This window comes from Microcaecilia unicolor, chromosome 2 (assembly GCF_901765095.1).
Source record: "Microcaecilia unicolor chromosome 2, aMicUni1.1, whole genome shotgun sequence".
NCBI lineage: Eukaryota > Metazoa > Chordata > Amphibia > Gymnophiona > Siphonopidae > Microcaecilia > Microcaecilia unicolor.
The window spans coordinates 63,040,864-63,060,284 of NC_044032.1; the positions used below are offsets into that span (position 1 = coordinate 63,040,864).

The 19,421-nt window shown below is 42.5% G+C and overlaps 1 long non-coding RNA gene across 2 annotated transcripts; it reads left to right on the plus strand.

Annotated features, from left to right (window-relative positions):
* The first annotated feature begins 1,990 nt into the window (after positions 1–1,990).
* LOC115462904 lies at positions 1,991–19,156 on the plus strand. Of its 2 annotated transcripts, XR_003940967.1 has the most exons (3): positions 1,991–2,272; positions 14,778–14,867; positions 18,760–19,156. It is a non-coding gene; the product is annotated as an uncharacterized LOC115462904 (long non-coding RNA). The 2 variants fall into 2 exon arrangements; XR_003940968.1 differs by lacking the exon at positions 14,778–14,867 and having other exon boundaries at positions 2,005–2,272.
* Positions 19,157–19,421: the final 265 nt, after the last annotated feature.

The window sequence follows — 19,421 nt, forward strand, 5'->3', positions numbered from 1 at the left end:
GGGCGGGCCATGGGCATTTCAAGGGCATTCTTAAAAGTTACATGCATTCTTATCAAATACTGCTTCAGCATGCATATCTCTGGTGCCAGAATTTTCACCAGGTTTCAGCAGGCATAAGACTGGCACCAAATGTTAGTCACAGGAATCATTGCTAAGTGCGATTCTATAAAGGGTGCACACCCTTTACAGAATTGTGCTTAATGCTGATTTTTTGGTGCCGATTTTTGAGTGTGACTTGCGTGCTTTTTGCTTACATTACAGACTACCACTGTGCATGCACATAGGGGGAGATTCTATACATGGTGCCTAAAAAATCCATATGGAAAACGTTTTTGACTAAGCGTATTCTATAAGCGGTGCCTAGATTTAGGTGCATTATATAGAATATGCTTAATTGATATCCCAGCACCTAAAACTCCGAACATCCATTTACACCAACAAAAACATGGCATAAATCCCAGCACATAGATTTACGTGCACTCATAGCCGCCGAGAGGGGGGGCAGGGGGGACAAAATTCCCTGGGCCTGGGCCTCCAAGGGGGCCCGGTGCCGCAGTCCCACCCGCCCTCCGTCGTTGACCGTCTGCCCCTGCATTGAATTCGTAGTCTCACCTCCGTGAAAGCAGCGCTGCAGGAAGCAGAACACCTCCCTTCGGCCCTCCTTCCCTCCCTGTGTCCTGCCCTCATTTGACGTAACTTCCATGAGGGCGGGACACAAGGAGGGAAGGAGGGCCGAAGGGAGGAGTTCTGCTGCCTGCAGCACTGCTTTCACGGAGGTAAGACTGCAATTTCAATGCAGGGGGCCCAGCCCGGTGGCGGATGGAGGGGGGGAGCGGCGGCGACCTGGGGGGGGTGGAGGGGGGAGCAGTGGCTGTGGAGATCTCGGGGGGGGGGGGTGGACGGGAGTGGCGGCGGCGGCGGCGACCTAAGGGGGGATGGGGCAGCAGGGGCGGGGCCCCGGGGGCGGCCTTGCCCTGGGCCCGGCCCAGTCTCTCGGCGGCCCTGCGTGCACTGGGTCATATTCTATAACTACGCACGTAACTTTCAGAATGCCTACATAACGCCCATTTCCCCGCCCATAACCATGCCCTTTTTGCCTGCACACATTAGAAGTTAGGCGCAGTGCATTACAGAACACGCCTAGTGAGTTGTGCATGTAAATTCTAATTATTGCCAATTAGTGCTCATTATTGCTTAAGTGCTGTTAACAATGCTGATTGGTTTGTTAAGCCAATTAAGTTATGTGCGTTGTTATAGAATACGCTTGGATTTTGGCGCAGATCTCTAGGCATGTTATATAGAATCCGGGGGATTGTGTGTAACTTGCATCAATGTGACATTTACACATGCAAGTGGAGTGGAGGAGTAGCCTAGTGTTTAGTGTAGCGGACTCTGATCCTGGGGAACTGGGTTCGATTCCCACTGCAGCTCCTTGTGACTGGGCAAGTCACCTAACCCTCCATTGTCCCAGGTACAAATAAGTAATATGTAAACCGCTTTGAATGTAGTTGGAAAAACCACAGAAAGGCAGTATATAAGTCCCATTCCCTTTCCCCCTATAATCCAGCATGCAAATAGAGCTCACATTTAGACACTGAGGTTACAGAATTAGGGGGTTTAATGGTTACAGCAGCAGGCTAAGAACCAGTTAAGTTAGGGTTCAAGTTCTACTTCTCCCACGGTGGGGAGTCCCACCAACTCATTTTGGCCTTGAACAACTCAATTAACCATTCGTGGCCTCAGGTAAAAACTTAGGGGCCTATGTACTGAAGTTTTTCCATTTTGTATCTGTGGGGAAAATGCATTTTTAACAGGGTCCTTAGCTGGGGAGGAAACTACTATATGAACCCGATTGTAACTTCCCTTGAGCTTGGATTAGGAAAGGGGTGTCTATTTAAATCTAAAATCCAAAGGCATGAAATAATTCACTCCCCCCCCTGTCAGTTCCAGCTCAAGAAGCACAGAATTCACTTTACATTTGGCATGTTGTTTGAATGGAGGTGGTCCTGGCTAGCTGGATGGAGACTCACCTCCACAAATCAATATTTTAATGTGACTTATCAGGAAGAGCATGTTTACTTAAAACCTCAGGATCCCATAAAGGGAGAGGAAGAAGATTGTGTCGAATCAGAGACACTGGACATCCTCCTGTTGCTGTAGCAAGTTTGTCGAATGGAAGCTTTTATATAAAAATCTTAGCACCAGTGTGCTTTAGGGAGCTTGACAAGAATATTCATAGTGAGGAAAAGAGCGGGTGACTATTGCTTTGACGGTAAGTGTTTTTGTTTTTTTTTTGTGGCTGCATCTCTGTCCATGGGGTAATATCTCCACATGGATTAGCTTTGCACATAGCATGAAAAAATGAACCTCGTTCCTGTGCCACGGTATGCTGGGGATAACCTCAGTGTTTCACATTTACTGCTCATGCTTTGAGCCCTATCTTTAGTAAGATAAATTAAGGGATTTTTTTTCCTTTTATACAAGGGAGGAAGGTAGGAACTGTATATCAAGAATGAAAAGTGATCACCAGACAAATCCAAACATTAAGCGAACATGTCAAACCAGAAAAGCATTAACATTATGTAAATCCTTATTAATGATTTTTTTGTGTGTTTATTAAAATAAAACCAATGAAAAATACCCTATTACGAGAGGCAGTTTCTATATAACACTTTGTTGTAATGTCAATTTCTTATCGAGCGGCTTTAGTTTGAAGTGCGCTTTGTTTTCCTAATTATTATTTAGGGGACCGTTTACTAAGGTGCGCTGAAAAATGGCCTGCGCTGGCGTAGGCGCATGTATTGGATGCGCAAAGGACCATTTTTCAGCACTTCTGCAAAAAATGCCTTTTTTGGGGCAGAAAATGGACGTGTGGCAAAATAAAAATTGGAGGGTGTCCATTTTGGGCCTGAGACCTTACTGTCACCCATTGACTTAGCAGTAAGGTCTCACGCGTTAATCGGTCAGTAAACGTCAGCGCACTTACACTGCTGATTACCACCTGGTTAGCGCCACATGGAAGAAAATAAAAAATATTTTCTGCCAATCATGTCGGATGCACGTAAAAATTTGAATTACTGCCCGGGGCATGCGGTAGCTCTAATTCGATGCACATTGTACGCGATAGGTCCCTACGCACCTTAGTAAAAGGGCCCCTTAATAAGTGGCATCTTGAAGACTCATTAACCAGCTGTCTACTGTACACATGTCAGTGCATTGTGAATAATAATGGTCAGAAGTCCCTCTAAATTTAGGAATGGGGCTAGGTTGATGGAAGACCCTGTGTATATTTTTCAATGCTTTTTCCATGTTTCCATACCTAAACCTTTAGGGGGTAGTTCATAAAATAGATTACATATATAAATGTTTTGAATAATGTAATATATGTGCATATATGTTCTCACTAAAAAATAAAGGTGGATTGGAATCACAAAACAATCAAAAAATTTCCAGAAAAATCCACTAATTGAAAAATGACTATGTTTAAAGGAAAATGGCCTCAAAGAGCTCCAAGATCAGAAACAATCTTCACGGAGCTTAAACAGACCTAACGGCTTCTCATCATCATTGGCCAAAAAACCTTATAGTGCCACAGATCTAGGTCATCTTCTAGTATCTATGGTCAAAAGTTATTGTAAGTGATGTTGTGGACATAGATCACTGCTAAATCACTAAGCAATATCCATTATACACAATCACACTTATCTTTTTGAAGTGGTGGCCAATGGATTGCTGCTCTAAGCTGTGTGGTCCTTCACTTCCCGCTCTGAGCCGACGATGGCCAGCATTTCGCTGCTTCTTCAAGGTCCCGGGCCAAAAATGGGACACACGCACAACTCTTCAGTGCAGCTTGGGCTGGAGAGCTGTGCGTGTGTTCCATTTTTGGCCCGGGACCCTGAAGAAGCAGCGAAACACTTGAGAAACATTTCCACCTAATCGTATTCTATAAGCTGCACCTAGATTTAGGTGTGGTATATAGAATACACTTAGTTGATATCCCAGCATCTAAAACTATGTGCCTCCATTTACACCAACGAAAACGTGGTGTAAATCCTGGTGCATAAATTTAGGCACAAGAGGACCATATTCTATAACTACACATGTAAATTTTGGAATGCCCACCAAATGCCCATTTCACTGCCCATAACCATGCCTCTTTCGCACATATGCATTAGAAGTTAGGCACACAGCATTACAGAATTCCTTAGCGAGTTGTGCGTGTAAATTCTAATTTTTGCCAATTAGTGCTCATTATTGCTTGTTAAGTGCTGTTATCAATGCTAATTACCTTGTTAAGACAATTAAGTTCCACATGTCATAGAATACACCTGGCTCGGAATGCTAGGCACACTATATTGAATCCAGCAAGATAATGTGTACAGCACTGCATATATCTAGTAGCACTACAGAAATGATAAGTAATAGTAGTAGTTTTGAGTTGAGCGATATGAAATGTAGGTGCATATGGTTATAGAACAGCATCCAGGAAGATGTGCATGCAAATCCTATATAATAATTCTCACCTCCAACGTTCTGACTTGCCTGGGACCGTGGCTCATTCCGAGTTGGTCTGCGAGGCTCTGTAAATCAGGCTGACATCACCGTAGCCATTATGACATCAACTTCAGAACCCCGGGGAAAAAAACATGCTTTACAGCTGATCCATGTCCAGAGGAGGGTCGCTGGACATGGGTGGCTGGAGGGGGGGCAGGGGAGAGAGGAGGGTCACTGGACATGGGTGGCTGGAGAGTTGCTGGACATGGGTGGCTGGAGGGGCGGCAGGGGAGAGAGGAGGGTCGCTGGACATGGGTGGCTGGAGGGGGGCAGGGGAGAGAGGAGGGTTGCTGGACATGGGTGGCTGGAGGGAGGCAGGGGAGAGAGGAGGGTCGCTGGACCTGGGTGGCTGCAGGGGGGGCAAGGGGTCACTGGACATGGGTGGCTGGAGGGGGGGCACGGGAGAGAGGAGAGTCGCTGGACATGGGTGGCTGCAGGGGAGCCAAGGAAAACCTTGCTAGCGCCCGTTTCATTTGTGTCAGAAACGGGCCTTTTTTTTACTAGTATTTAATAATGCCAATTAGCTGCAATAATTGATTGCTAAAAATGACAATAAGGCATGTACCTTTACCCAAACTGCATGAAGGCATGGTTGATAGTGTAACCTGGGTGAAACGTGTTGGCAGAGTCACAAAGTAGGGCACATAGGACTAAATTCTATAAATGGCACCAAAAAAGTTCTTAGCGTTATTCTATAAACGGTGCTTACAGTTAGGTGCTATTTATAGAACAGCGCTTAGTGCCGGGAACTGCAATTACATTTAGCCACAACCATTTACACCCACAAAACCTTGGTGTAAATCCCTGTGCCTAAATTAGGTGCGGATCCCCGTGAATCTATAACAGCGTGGATAAATTGTGCGAACACCACTGATACGCCCAGGACCTACCCCCTTTTTGGACCTGCACATAAAATTCATGCAAGTAAAATTTAAATTAAATGCAATTAGCACCAATATTTGCTTGTTAAGAAGCCAATTGTCTGTGCTAATTGGCTCATTATTCAGTTAAAGTGCGCATGTAAATCGGGCGCATGTCCACATTTGCACGTGCAATTTTTAGTGACTTTTATAGAATTTGGGGGATAGTGTATACGGTGCGCACTTACACATGTAGTTCACACCCACGAACACTTATACCTGCACCTGGGCAGATGCAAACATACACTGGCGCATTTTGGCTGCGTTTGTGTGTTTTGTGATACTATTTTGTAAAGACTCAAAGGCACCGATGCAGCTTCATAAAATGGACCTAGCTACCTGTTATAAAACTACTTTCCAAAAGCTGTATTTTTCTGTAGTCTGTGTCTTACACCAGACATACAAGCCCCCGACAGGAAGAAGTCAGAGAGATTTTGGGAGATGATGGCCCAGTGAAGTATATTGCTGTGAGGGAGACCTACTACTATTACTAATCATTTCTAGGGTGCTACTAGATGTACACAGCACTGTACACATTATATGCAGGTACTTTCTCTGTCCCTAGAGGGCTCACAATCTAAGTTTTGTACCTGGGACAATGGAGGGTTAAGTGACTTGCCCAAGCTGATAAGGAGCTTGAACCCAGGTTGCCAGGATCAAAGCCTGCTGCACTAACCATTAGGCCACTCCTCCCTCCTAAGCTTGAACCCAGAGCTATCCCTTGCCTACTCATAGGATTAGGGATCGGAGGGGGCCCCTACGTAGTGGAGTTGTGCATATATATATGCTGGCTGTGTGACACGTTTGTATCAGGTTCCAAAGGGAACCATGATCCGTGATCTTAACTAAGGATGTGCGCTTCCAAAGCTGAATGAAGATGGGAAAGGGGGGGGGGGGGGGGGGGTTCTACTTAGGTTATGGCACCTCAGACATTTATAGCTCAAACCAAACAAGCTGTATACATCCAAGCTACTTGAATCACAGTGTATGCAAGGTTAGTAGTACAGGTTGCTGGTTATCAGGGCGACATTGGCTAATATGGAAATTAAAAAATGTAAATTAGAAGCTGTTTCGTTTCAATGCCCTTTTTTCAGGCAGGACACGCATTTGCTGAAATGCCTAAGGGGGGGAAGTTATCAACAAGGACGTCCGTTAAGATGTGTTGTTTTACTGTTAACTTCAGTTATGAGTAACTAGGTGTCATTGCATAAAATGGGACCTGTGATATGATAGCAGAAGTTAGTGGAAAAATGATACGTCTTAATTAATTTTTTTTTTGTTACATTTGTACCCCACACTTTCCCCACTCATGGCAGGCAATGGAGAGTTAAGTGACTTGCCCAGAGTCACAAGGAGCTACCTGTGCTGGGAATCAAACTCAGTTCCTCAGGACCAAAGTCCACCACCCTAACTACTAGGCCACTTGATTACTATGCTTATACGTAGTGGTGGGCCAGATTTAAAAGGCAAGTAACAGTCTGGAAGCTTTCTCTCTGTGCACCTTACAGCATGGGCACATTTTGTGTAAGCTTATGTCTAGGATCAAATTAATGCCTTACAGAAAACATCTGCTATTTCAAAACCGTGCCAGCTCAAACATTTGCAGACTTTGTTTTTACAGTATTTCAGAGTATATTCATTTTAATGAGTGATTTTTCTGTGGAAGCTTTAAATTAGGCATAAACAGAAAATGTTATTATCATGCAAAATACGTGCAGTTTTGGTACTTTTGCGTGGTTTATTCTTTCCATTTGCCTTTAAATGCAGCCCAGCCTCCTTGTGATATTTCTCTCTCTTGTTTTGGACAAACAGGTCTGGGTTTCAGGATATCCAGAATGAGCACACAAGAGAGATTCTGCATGAACTGCTCATATGTATTCATACTGGATATTTTTAAAACTACAACTACCGTGACTTCTCATTTCTATTGTGCTATATACCAGTACTGTGCAGGTACACATAAGAGACAGTCCGTGCTCTGTAGAACTTGCAGCCTGGTTAAAAAGACACATTAGAAACTGTGATTGTGGAAATAAGTTGAGTGTCTGATTTGAGGGGCCCTTTTACTGAGCCGCACATGAGCGTCCTATGCGTGTCAATTTTGAACTACCGCCCGGCTACCACGTGGCCCGGGCGGTAATTTCATTGTACGCACTTAGACCGTTATAGCTCGGTTAATGCGTGAGACTTTACTGCTAGGTCAACGGGTGGCGGTAAAGTCTCAGGCCCAAAATGGATGCACGCCAATTTTTATTTTGCCGCCCATCCATTTTTGACCCCAAAAAAGGCCTTTTTGCAGGCATGCTAAAAAATGGACCTGCGCACGTCCAATACACGCGTCTACACCAGTGCAGGCCATTATTTGGCACATCTTAGTAAAAGGACCCCTGCCTTAATTTTAGGCACATACCCCCTGATTCTATAAATGGTGACTAAAGTACCGCCCGTAGCTGATTTGCGTGCACAACTTAATTGCCAAACAAGTCAAGCAGCGCTAATAATTGATTTTTTAGCAAGAAATTATTGGCACTAATTGAAATCAGTTAAGATGTATGCATGTAAATTTAGGCATGTGATCTGTGCACGTTCCGGAAAAGGGGGCACGACAATGGGGGGGTCATGGGTGGTTCAGAGTAGAGCATGGGCATGGATTCAAGTTATGCATGCAATTGGGGCAACATGATTTAGGTGCAGGCATTTGCACCACATTTTTATGGGTGCAAATGGACACACCTAGATTTAGGTGTGAACCCTGTGCTTAACAGTATTCTATAAACCGTGCCTAACTTTAAGCATGGCTTATAGAATACCATTTTTTTCATCACTTAATAAGGTGTATAAATGCTAGGAATGTCCCGTTCTACCCTTGCCCCCCCCCCCCATTTCCATGCCCCCTTTTTCAGATCACGCATAAAATTTAGGTACCTAAATTTACACGCATAAAGTCCAATTAAATTTAATTAATGCCAATAATTGCTTGTTAAAAAGCCAATTATTGGCACTAATTAATTTTTGGCGTCTTTTATAGAATTAGGGGGAAAGTGGGTGTGCCTTAGTGCGCAATGCAATGCACGCAACAGATAGTATTCTATAACTTGCACACATCACTTGACAACACACCCATGCTCTGCCCACATGTACAGCCCCACAACAGTTGCACACTCTTTCTTGAATAGCACCTAGCGCTTACACAGATAACTGCCATTATTATGGGCGGCGATCACTCATAAGCATTACTATTCAATAGAATTGCTTTTCACGTGTTTAACTTGAATTAAGTTGTTAATACAGTGTAACAGGGTGGCCCAAGACAATATACCGTCTGAGGTGAGGAATGAGCTGCTCCTCCTATGCTGCCTCTTGCCATGATCTGATATCTCTGCCCTTCTGTTCCTTCCCCAATCCCCTTTCCTCAAACTTGCCTTTTTTTTGTTTTTTTTTTAAAGGCGTCGTCGACAGCAGCAATTTTCATAGGCCGCCCTGCCGCCAATCCCAGCTCCTTCTCTCTACTGCGGCCCGCCTGTCTGAAGTAACTTCCTGTTTCCTCAGAGGTGGGCTGTAGTAGAAAGAAGGGGGCTGGGACCAGCGGCAGGGCAGCCAATGGGAATAGCTGCTGCTGCTTTCGCCACCGCCTTTTAAAAAACAAACAAAATAGTAAGTTCGAGGAAGGGAGTTGGGGAATGAATGGAAGGGGGCAGATGCCGCCTGAGAAGAGTGCCGCCTGAGGCCCCTGCTTCAGGTGGACTAATGGTAGGGCCACCACTGCAGTGTAATAAACAGAGCCCTGCATTGGTATCTGAGGTACTGGAGGGTGAAATGACTTGTCTAAGATCTCAAGGATCATCAGTGGGATTTGAACCCAGGCTTTCCTGGTTTCAGCCTGAATCTACTCTTTGGCCATTAATAGGTTTGTCTCTCAAGGCAGCCCAACTCCTAAAAAGCCTGTGAAAAGACAAGATTGCAATTATTATACCAAGCCCTAGAATACCAATATACCTCTTACTGGAAAAGGAGATCCCTACATAAAAACTACACACTGTAGTTTCATAGAGAACACACACAGACCCTCATCAAATATAGAATAAATGAGTGGACATTGAAAGTAGAAATGTACACAAAACTGAACCAGAAATAGAAGTCAAACTCTTCATGCCATGCAACACTGGAACAGGGCTGGTCTTAGGCAGAGGCGACCGAGGCGGCCGCATAGGGCCCCGCGCAGCGTGCCTCAACTCTGCCTCGCTCGTGCCTCTGCTCTGACCTCTGCCACTGCTCGCCTTAGTTGCCTAAGATGATCCCCATTCCCGCGGCTCAGCCGCTCCACTCCCGCCACCACCGGTGCAGCGCCCACCCCCGGCTTGGGCTCGCTGAGCCCACTGTCAGCTCCCGAGTCCCCAGACCCCGGCGACTAACTGAGTGATGCCAGCGAGCCAGCCCAGGCAGCGAAGGCCCCGACCCCGATGGCGACGACAGACAGTTGCAGCGTGACGGCTCATCTCCAGGCTCCAGCTTCCCGCTCAGTGTCTCGCCTTCTGATGTATTTCCTGTTTCCGGACGCAAAGGTGGGAGTCACTGAACGGGAAAAGCTGGAGCTTGGTCAGAGGTGGTGAGGACGTGAGGTGAGCCATCGTTGCTGATGCCAACAGTTGTGCACTTATGCCAAATCGAAATCGGATTCCATGCAGGCAGGAGATCAGAAGTGTCTCTCTCATCTAACGACGCTTGCGGACGGTCAAGGATTGGAAATGTCTGCCTCCCTGAGAGGAATTTGGCTCAACAACATTAGTTGCTGGAGAAGCTGAGCAAGTAAGATCTTCTGGCTTGGAAGAGGCTGTTTCTAACGTATCTGGGTTATTTTCACATAGATCTGCAGATATTTCTCCTGATAAAATTTGATGACAATAGCAGATTTAGCTAAAACACTGCTTCCACTAATTAATGATATGACACCTCGAATTAATCATTTGGAAGCTAGACTGCAATCACAGGAAGAAAAGATTACTAAGCTAAAATCTGAGAATGGAAATCATGAAGTAGCAAAATCTGATATAAAGTAGGTACAATCAGTTCAAACTATTTTAGTAATTGATGTGGCTACTTGCCTCTCTGGTTTGATGGGTTACAGAGTAATAGGGGAATTTGAAAGTACTGGATCTTTTCTTAATATTTTTCCTTTATTCTCCTTTGTTATGAGAATTGGAACTACTAATTGTAGTGGACTTGAACTGAATAATTTCTGGGGAGGGGAGGTTTCATGATAGCATTGTGCTTATTATTTCAATCAGTTTTTTTGTACAAGTTTAGGTTCATTTGTCTTTATTTGAAATTTCATAAATAAAAAAAATTTCTAAAAATGGAATAATCTTATCAATGGGGTGGAGCTAGGGTGGGGCGGGGCTAGGATGGGGCCCCACCAAATTGGTCTGCATAGGGCCCCGCACTTTCTAAGACCGGCCCTGACTGGAGAAATAGAAACAGGTATGCATTTCCTCTTCCACTATGCAAGATACAAGAATATCAGAGATGCAGCACATTCACATTTCCAAAATTGACACTTCGAAATCATTGAAGAAAAAAAAAATAAAATTATTTTTATTTCTACTTTTGTTTGGCCATTTTGGGCCCTAGTATTATATTTTCTGTCCTCATACAGCTGCTCCTAGCTTATCAGGGCTTACCACAACTCACCTCCCAAAGCCTCCACCTCAGGACATGAGTCTCTAATCTGGCATTTATTAACGGCTATTTCCTCTGCAGGTCCAATGCGGTATACAAAAGAAGGCATCATCTGCAGTGTAAACAGAGATATGCAAAATACAGGTTACACCATATATCTAAAATAACCTATTAAACTAAACTTCCTCCTCATCTCAGACTCCATTAAAGCGCCATTCATTTTGCCAGTGGGCTTTGAACCAACCATAATCTTTGAAAGGCTGTGGAAACTAGATTGGTAACTCCCCCCCCTTAAAAACAGAGAGTCCTCCCTTTTTAAAAGTATATTTTTGACATGCTGCTTGTCATGGATTCCAACAGTACTTTTCATGGAACCTTTCATATCTAGAGTTTTCCAAAGCACTTCAGCAGTACAGAGTTAAAATGTACTGCCAGGCAGCAACTAATTTTAATAAAAGATCTAGACAGAATGAAAATGGAAGGACAGCATGCACAAGGTGGCACACTACTTTTCATTCATTTCCAGTTGTACCCTGTATAGTTATTTAAAAAAAGTGAAGGTCAAGGAAAAGGCTTGAGGGAGAGAGACCTTAAGAACAATAGAAACCTGCTTTTAAATTGGTTCCTTCCCTTTCTTTTTTAACACCAATTTTAATTAAGTGAAATGACCCATGGCACATAAATGAGTTTTGCATTCATTTAGTAGTGTTAAATCTGCCTCTCTCTTTACGAAGCCGCACTAGTGCTGACACAGCCCATTCACTTTGAATGGGCTGTATCGGAATTGCTGCATGGCAGCTGCTAGCTTGGCTTAGTAAACAGGGGGCTATTGTGTTAATGTTCTTGCCAGTTCAAGGGTATTATGTGCCCTAGCAAACTTTCAGCCTTGCACTCCCCATTGACTTTTAGATCCTTTGACCTGCCCAACAATTAAGATCACCCTGACACCACCCCTCCCAGAATAATCTGAGGGAAGGAAGGGGGAGAGAGAGAGAGAGAGAGAGAGAGAGAGAGAGAGAGAGAGAGAGAGAGAGAGAGAGAGCATAAGGGGAGGGGGAAGAGAGGCAAATGCTGGACTGTGGGGAAACAGATGAAAGAGAGAGAGAGAGAGAGAGACTGAGAGAGACTGGACTAGGGGGAAAATGCTGGCACAGTGGAGAGAGAAAGAAAGAGATGCCAGACTACAGAAGATGGGAGAGAGTTCAAGGGGCACAGGAGGAAGGGAATAGAGAGAAGAGAAGCTGGCCATGAGGAGGGACAAGGACACAAAAGAGATGCAAGCTCTGGAAGGAACATAGGAAGAGGGACACAGAGGGGAGATACTGGACAGGATGGATAGATACACATGAAAGATAGATAGTGGACATAGGGAAGAAATGTCAAAAGGACAGGAGACCCTGGAGAGAGTTAAGAAAAAAAAATAGAAAAGCAGATGAGAGACACTAGGACCAACAAAATGCTCAGACAGCAAAGGTAGGGAAAAAAGTATTTTTTCTGAATGTATTTATTGTAATATATCAGCTTTGGAAAATGTGCATCCTCCTTCCCTCCCCCATGGTCCCCACTATCTTGGGAGTGGATGGTGTTATAGGGGAGCTCATCTCAATTTTTCTGCTACGCCACTGGTCTGGTGCCAACTTGGCACCCACATTCTCTAAATATGGTCCTGATCCTTGGATTCCCCATCTGTGAATGTTATTTATAAGGACACAGCTGGGTTTATCTGCACTTCTAGTGATATTTCCCAATCTTGCCAAGCTTGCCATCCATTAATTCATCACTTGAAATACAAATGGCATTTCTTTTTAATTATAGATAGATGTATATAGAAATAAAGTTTGCATATTTTCATTAGATAGCAATGGTTTGTGTTTTGACTGGTAAGTGCAGATGAAAATTCAGCTCCCCTAATTGTAATTTTGAAACAAGAAAGGTTCTGATTTAAAAGTATAACACATTTTTCATTACGGTTAATGAGATTTTGTAAACAGTCAATAGGAGAGGTGAAATATTTCAGCAATTATTTGAATAAAGGAACAATGAGCATCAAGAAACCATGCGAACAATGCCCAGGATACAACTATAGCATACTGGAGAACCATACCAAAATATTAGCAGTAGATTCCTTAGTCTGAATTAAATCCCATAGCACCACAGAGCCAGGGACATAAAGTTTGTAGCCATTTATCATTTGGGCAATCACTGCACAGTGAAGCCACTTCTTGGAAGATAACAAAGAGATTCTGTCATCAACTACAAATAAGACTATAATTCTCAAAACACATGGTGTAAAGCCTTAAGGGTTCAATCTAGTTGAAATTATTGAGCTGCACAGATTTATAGCCAGATCTGGCCAGTTATGTATCCTAGTGCAGTTTGTATGTTTCTATTCTTATATCTTTGGCAGCTTAATATCAGAGGTGCCAATACTTAAAAGTCTAGTTTAAGGACTTTGTTGAGGGAAATGAGGGGTTTATCTTAATCCAGTGCATCCAACCCAGTCCTCGGTCAGGCTCAAGATATCCAAAATGAATAATAATGAATATAGATTTGCATGCACTGCTTCCTCGATATGCAAGACTACCTTGTGCATATTCATTGTGGATATCCTGAAAATCAGATAGGTTTGTTGTGCCCTGAGGACTGGGCTGACAAGGGAGGACTTAGACACTGTCAATATTTTGTATTTAAAAGAAGTGGGCTCTCCTTCAGAGGTTCAAATGGCTCTTCTCTATTTCTTTGTATCCAGTGAAAGGAATAATTGAAAAACAGTGGAAGACCTTTACACACCAATGCCTTTTGACACATTTCAAAAAAGATTATTCTAGAAAAAGTGCCCTATGGGAAGGCACAGAGTCAGGATAAACAGTAAAGTTAGGTGGAAAACTGAGGACTGCATGAGTCTTCCAGTGCAATTGGATTTTAGAGGCTATTTATGTGGTAATTTAGTGACGGATTCGATAAATGAAGTTCAAAAATGGGTGTTGAAAAAGATCAGTGCTAAGTGTGATTCTGTAAAGGGTGTATGCCTTTTATAGAATCTCGCTAAGTGCCGATTTCCGCAACCTAACTTTGGGTATCAGACCTATGCCTGCTGAAACCTGGTGTAAAGGATGACACCCAAGTTGGGTGTGCTGACCCATTATTCAGTAACAACACATGTAGCTTTTCAGAATGCCACTGACACACCCTTGCTCCTCCTATGCCCCCTTTTGATTGGCACGCTATGCTAAATGGGCACCAGTTATAGAATAGCATGCAGCCAGATGTGTGTGCAAATTCCATTTGATGCCAGTTAATGTCAATAATTGGTTGTTAGCATCTATTGCTCGTTAACGGGTTGTTAGTCAATTAAGATGAATGCACATCTTGGCAACACGCCCAAATCTGGGGACCATATATAGAATCCAAGGGTTGCTGTATTTTATTGGACTGTAATTTCTGTTGAACTAATGAGTTAGAGAAGTAATATTCACTATACGTTCTCAAAGGCTGCCAAAGGTCAGGTACTCAGGATATGCCTAATGAATATGTAAATCCTGGTTGCCCAAGGAGCATCAGGGGTGGGTTACTCTGAATATTTTTTTTAGGACTCACTCCACACTCTCCTCTCATCCAATATCATAGCTGCAAACTCCAAACAACATTTACGTCACTTGGAAGAGGTCAATAAAATTTGGGACACTTCTCCAAATAACTATTTACACTCACAAATAAGTAAGTAAAAGGTATATTTCACATTTACAGTCTCTTTTAGATGTAATAGTAATATCTCTTGCAAATCCTCTGCCATAGAAACAGATTCTATACAGAAGTCCAGTACAGTGTTTCTCACTCTGGACCTGATATCCAGAGATGGCTGAATTGAGGTAGATGGGAGTTGGGCTCTTTGAACCTCCAGGTACATAGTCTTGGTAACTGGTCCTTACTGGGATTCATTACTAGGGTTCTCTGTCCTGGTACTTCTTCTGGCTAGATGGTTCCCACTGCTCCATTTCTTATTTTCTCCTGTGGAGGCAATGTGTCTGGTCTGGTCCCTGTCTAAGACGCACCTGGGAATCAGTGCAGCCACTTGACATGTTCTATCCCTGTTTCCATCACTGGCTGCATTAGTCAGTCATATGCTCCTCTTGCTTAATAGTGCAATGGCTAGACAGTAGAATCCAAAAAGAAGGCCTCTCTTCTGGACATGGCATTTCTAGTCTCTCAGTTTCCCTCCACTGGGGTCTCCTCCTACTGCTGCTATTAGGTAGAAAAATCAGTCCTGGTTTGTAGAAACTGCAAGAGCTTTCCAAATCAAAATTTCACACAAGTAGAGACAGTAGAGATCACTGCCATGCTGTATACTTCTACAAATATGTATGATACAGATTTGCATGTATATTCATACAGATTTGCATACAATGGATACTTCCATTGCATGCAAATATCTCTCATGCATATTTGTTATACTATTTTTTGTTGATTAATGCCAACTATCCTATAAGTTCCAATACAATTATTAAAAAAGCTAATATCACAATAAAATGTGAATTTTCTAAATGTGTTAGAATGGTACTCAGTGCATTCCAATTATCCCAAACCTGGAAAAAAGATGGTTCTTAGATGAAAATTATAGCACCAACAGCACCTGTAACTAATTAAAAAAAAAAAGATTTCACTTATCTGGCGCTCTGGCGTCTTTCAGTGAGAAGGCGCCATATTCTGAGAAGTTTGGCATCTCATTTGGAAAGAGCATTTGGTCTCCTGAGGAAGCATTTCGTGAAACATGGCCTATGTCAAGACCGAGAGAGACTGAGACACAGGAAGTGATATTGTAGATTGTGCGACAGTGCTTATAGTTGTTATAATTTTACAAGAGTATTCCCCGCATGAGCTGGATTGGAATTCTTCTGGTGGCGGAAGCGACATCCAGAGGATTCAAAATCTTTTTCAAGATTTAGTGAACAGTTTTTGATGAATCTTCTGCTTGGATATTGTCACATCAGGATTTTGTATAGACAGAGACTGCTTTTTTTTACCACATATGGATTTGATGGACAGTGAATTTTCTCTTGAGGTATTTATAGAATCCGGACCAGCCAGCGAGGAGTTTTCTGCTTTCATGAGGGTGTGACATATTTTTTCTGGAACAAGTGTATGCAAAGAACAACGAGTGTACTCACAGCAAATGATTTATCATTAGCAAAAAAGATAAGTGAAATCTTTTCTTTTTTTGAAATATAGATGCTGTGGGTGCTATGATTTTAATCTAAGAACTACTACTATAAATCATTTTTATAGCACTACCAGTCATATGCAGCACTTCACAATTTAACATGAAGAAAAGACAGTCCCTGCTCAAAAGAGCTTACAATCTAAATCAAGACAGACAGACAGGACAAATAAGGGAAAGGGTAGGACAGACAGATAGGACATATGGGGAAAGGGACTATTGAAGAGAGGAAGACAAGATAAAGGTTACGAGCAGGTGACAAGTTAGGAATTAAAAGCACCATTCTCATCTTTGCTTATACCCTTCACTGTCAATTAAAATGTTCTATTATGTATTGTATGTATGTATTCAAGAATGGGTTTAACACAACAAACTTTGCCTGAACCCAAGTAAAATCGAGCTTCACAAGTGGCTACATACTTGACATCAAAATCCCTTTTGGGAAGTATGAACTCCCCCTGAAATTACAAGACAGGAACCTTGGAATACAGTTAGACTCAACACTTACTCTGACTCCCCAAATCCAAGCAACCTTCAAGAGCTGCTCCTGCTATTTGTGACAGCTATGCTGCCTCTCTCCTTACATTGAGAAAGGAAATCTTCTCCCAGTTGTGCATGCCATGATAATATCAAGACTGGATTACTGCAATGCACTATACAATGGTCTGACTACAAAAGGCCTGCACAAGCTCCAGTTGATTCAGAATGCAGCAGCAAGACTCATAGAAGGTTGCAAGCGACGTAACCACATCACACCATTTTTGCAAAACCTTCATTGGCTACTAGTACAAAACAGGGCTAAATTTGAAAATCTATGTCTGATCTTCAAGGCCCTCAAAGGAAATGGCCCTGAGTATCTGAAGAATAGGATGATCTTCCACACACCGCCAAGGACACTAAGGTCCTGTCAATGACTATCACTAACCACACCCTCTCCAAAAGACATTACACAATATGATACCCGCAAGCGAGCCTTCTCCGGAGTAGCCCCCACACTCTGGAATGCACTGCCTGAAAGGCTAGGCTTAACACAAGACTATCTCTGCTTTAGGAAGTAGGTGAAAGCTTGGCTGTTCAACCAGGCCTTTAATGGAAGAAGTAACTAACGTGTTAGTCTCACTCACACACACAAGGAGTGACTCGGGCTGCACATACTGCAGCAAGACATGTTTACCCACTCCTATCCTGAAGGGCCCTTTTACTAAGCTGCATAGGCACCTATGTGCACCCAACGTGCACCAAATTGGAGTTACTGCCCAGTTACCATGTGGCACGCGTCTGCTACGCATGTCTGAAAAATATTTTTGATTTTCTGATGCATGGCAGCTACGCGCATCAAGTGGAATTTGACGCGTGTAGACCATTAAGTCCGGTTACCGTGTGAGACCTTACCACTAGGTCAATGGCTTGCGGCAAGGTCTCAGACCCAAAATAGACGTGCAGAAATTTTCATTTTGCTGCATGTCCATTTTCGGGGAAAAAAGGCATTTCTTGTAGGTGCGCTAAAAAATAATTCTGCGCGCGCCCAAAACATGTGTCTACACCACCTCATGCCATTTTCAGTGCACCTTAGTAAAAGGACCCCTGAGATAATATTTAACCATCTCTCTAACTCTTCTTACTCTCTTACCTATCTATATGTTCCAACTTTGCTTTACCCTTCACTATCAATTATAATGCTCTATTACATATTGTGTTGACATTGTAAGTAGTATACTATGCCATACTTTGTATTGTTATTTGAGTATTTTTACTGTTGTAATTGCCTATTGCTCACGTTTGATCTATTCTTACTGTTCACCGCCTTGAGTGAATTCCTTCAAGAAGGTGATAAATAAATCCTAATAAATAAAAAAATAACACATTTTATTCTTTGGATATTAGTTTTTTTTTTAAAAATAATTTCTTTGGAACTAACAGGACAGGTGGCATTATTCAACAAAAAATAGCAAAAGTCATAAATATTTGTTGATTTAGAATAAGTTTTGATGAGCACATTTATTGGTAATATTGATTCATATTCATTAAGGATATTCTGAAAATCTGTTGCTAGTTCTAAAAAAATGCAGAGAAATGATTTTTTTTTCCTTGTAAAGAAATTAAAATTCCCCCACATTCTCTATCAGCTCATGCATTGATTTATTCTCTTATCCATTATCCCTCATGTGCCTACTTTCTGTTTCATACCCATTAATTACCTGTCATCATAATCAGTCCCTTTGATGTTTCTTATCAGATATGTAGCAATGTAAAGGCTTTTATGTCAGAGTGCAGAGGAACAGTGTCACAATGGACAATGAATACATTGGCTCTTTTAGCCACCAAATATTGGTATCCATGTTATCTAGTGTATTTGCTAACTGCTTATTTTCTGCTCTCTTTTGTTTATTACAGGTTAAATATCTGGAGGATGCTGTCAGCCTTAATCCTGAAGCAATAATTTGTGCTTAATATTTATATGCAGTTTATACCACAGTCTTCCTTACTGCCAGAGCTGTGGAGTGTGACAATGGTGTTTGTGTCCAATTATCAAACGCCATTATCACACTAAATAGCTACTGTTAGACAATCCGTCTCTTCCGAAAGAATGCATTAAGCAATAGATATCTTCCTCAACTGGGAAAAAAAAAATACTTGTTCATGTGACGTGTCCCTGACCCTGTGTGTTCAGAAGCCTTCCTTCATTAATGCATGTTTACTATCTCTAAGACCAGTAGTTTTCTGGTTGAATTGTAATGCCTCTTTTTGGATGTGGCTTCAATGTATGAATAAATATTGTGTTTATACCGTGTACTGATTTCTTTCTACACCAACGCAGTGGGTGTAATTAGATTCTGCATGTTGGACAATTATTTCATTCCCCCGCATGCCCTGCAGGTCTCCTTTTAACAACGGATGATGTTTAATCTATAGAGAAAAGTCTGTAACAGTTATCTGTTGACAGTTAATAACAGTAGTTAATTCTAATTGTACTAGATGATAAAAACTAATACTTTTCCCTCTTAAACACAGTACTGCATATTACCATCTGAAAGCTATCTCCTAGGAGTTTATCA